At 45.3% G+C, this 2,235-nt stretch overlaps 1 long non-coding RNA gene across 1 annotated transcript; it reads right to left on the minus strand.

Moving 5' to 3' along the window:
- Window positions 1-586: 586 nt before the first annotated feature.
- Window positions 587-1,065, minus strand: LOC120047782. Its single transcript, XR_005476924.1, has 3 exons — window positions 954-1,065; window positions 709-801; window positions 587-614 (listed from the first exon to the last, which is right to left on the minus strand). It is a non-coding gene; the product is annotated as an uncharacterized LOC120047782 (long non-coding RNA).
- Between the last annotated feature and the right edge of the window lie 1,170 nt (window positions 1,066-2,235).

Consider the following 2,235-nt stretch of genomic DNA (forward strand, 5'->3'; position numbering starts at 1 on the left):
AGAACATATTCTGGGCATTCTGCCAATTGGTCATAGTCACCTGCACTAACCAAGATCGAGTGAGAGAAGATGCATACTGTGTACAATTCCAGGCTCTCTCTTCAGACTTTAACATTTTCCCTTACACGTGGTATGGGGTTCTTAGAAGAGAAGTGCACTGAACCAATCACGTTGCAAGACTGGAGCCCAGACTAATAAAGGGCACGTTAACACTGGACTCACCATGTCCACCAGCTCCCCTAGTGGCCGACCCTCCTCAGTGCTCTCCCTCTTAGTCCACACGTACCGCTGCCTCAACTTGATCTAAAACAACAACACAAGGAGAGATACACTAGTCACACGTACAGCACACCTCAAGTTTACTTACATATCTTACTTCTAATGTCTTATGTTAGGATTAGGGGAGGGTAAACTGATCCAAGATCTGTTCCTGCAGGCAACATGTACCTGGCGCCCACTATCTAGCTGAGGAGGAGGAGCTACCTTGGAGAGATAGTTTTCATTGGTGGATCTGTAGGTGTGTAGCCAGTTGGAGGCATGAATTGGCTGGTCGAAGCGGGAAGCGTGGTAGGAGGAGGGCAGCAGTTCCTTACAGTTCTTCACCCACAGGTGGGCTATAGAGAGGAGATTATTATCACAATCATTATTATCATCATTCTTTTGTCTGTTTGTGTGTATGCCGTCTCGGGGTGTGTGTATGTTACTTACCATCTGGTATGTGTAGTACTAGCCATCCCTGTGTGGAGCAGTAGTGGACAGTATGACAGAGAGACATGGTCTTCCCACTGCCCTTCACCCCATCTACACAACCAGTCAAGGTCAACACCAACATAATTCAACACAACACAGGTAGACAACACTGGTCATAGAGAGGTACGGGGATGACTGTGTGTAAATTAAATGTGTAAAGGTACATTGAGGTGTGATCAGGTGTATTAGGTAGGGTAGGATACAGAGTAGGTAGCGCAGGGTGGGCTTGCTGTAGTCGGCTCTCTTCAGGTGAGATATCAGCTCCAGAGCTGGCTGCCTCACCATCACACAGCCCTCGTTAAACGTCTTCACCTGGACACGGTTACAGACTGTCAGTGTGTGTGTTACAGTACGACTAACACATTTTAGACATGGACAGGTTAAGGTGTGTATACTGTATGATCCAAAACATATTATTTAGCCCAGGTTTAGGTGTGATTACTGCATGTTACCTGACATAGTATTTAGCCCAGGTCTTGTGCTCCTTGCTCCCAGGTTAACCAATATTTAACCAGGTTAGTCTTGTTTTAAGGGAAGACCTGGACTCGAGAGACCTGGACACAAGGCCCGAGAGAGACCTGGACACAAGGCCCGAGAGAGACCTGGACTCGAGAGACCTGGACACAAGGCCCGAGAGAGACCTGAGCCCAGGCCCTGTCGCCCTGCCTCTGCTGGCCAATTCCTGGAGTGCACCTGCATGGTTGCGGACCCAAAGTGCTCTCACTGGGAAGGTGTCTCTGAAGGATTAAATAAAATAAATTGTATGGTGTGAACCCAGTGGAAAATGTAATACTACTCCTGCATGCCATCCGATTTTATGGGTGAATCTCATTCAAATGTTTTATTGGTCAACAACATAAAGTGACATCGTATTGATCAGAGTGATGAGTCCTGTTCATTTGATTGACGGTTGTATGGAGTGGTTCTGGCTTCATTAAGTGTTTAACCGTTATCTCTCTGAAAAGAGTAAATTCAAAATGTCTCCACTGGTCACAATGGATTGAGCGATGAACGCTTAGCTTCAACACAAATCCCTCAACCAGTTTCTTGGCCAATATTTCTGCTTCCTGATTAGGTATGGTGTATGCCTCTTACACTCTCAGAAAAAAAGAGTGCTATGTAGAACCATTTGTCCCTGTTGGAGAACCCTCTGAAAAATAGTTCCAGATAGAACTATTTTCGGATCACATCGAACCCGTTTTGATTCCACATAGAACATCTGGTTCCAAATATAACCCTTGAAAGGTTGCTATTTGTAGACAAAAAGGGGTTTATCTTACCTAAAAGGGTTCTATCTGGAACCTTTTTTCAGAGGGTTCTCCTACAGGGATAAAGGGTTTTACATAGCACTCTTTTTTCTGAGAGTGCACCACCTAGTACAGTAACTATACTGTTTGTGTTGCCTCATCCAGTCTCTGTAAAAGACCCATTAAGTCTACAGCTATCCATTGGGTCTCTATCATGTGCTTTCAAAAGGAAAGCTGC

This window comes from Salvelinus namaycush, chromosome 5 (genome assembly GCF_016432855.1).
Source record: "Salvelinus namaycush isolate Seneca chromosome 5, SaNama_1.0, whole genome shotgun sequence".
Classification (NCBI taxonomy): Eukaryota; Metazoa; Chordata; class Actinopteri; order Salmoniformes; family Salmonidae; genus Salvelinus; species Salvelinus namaycush.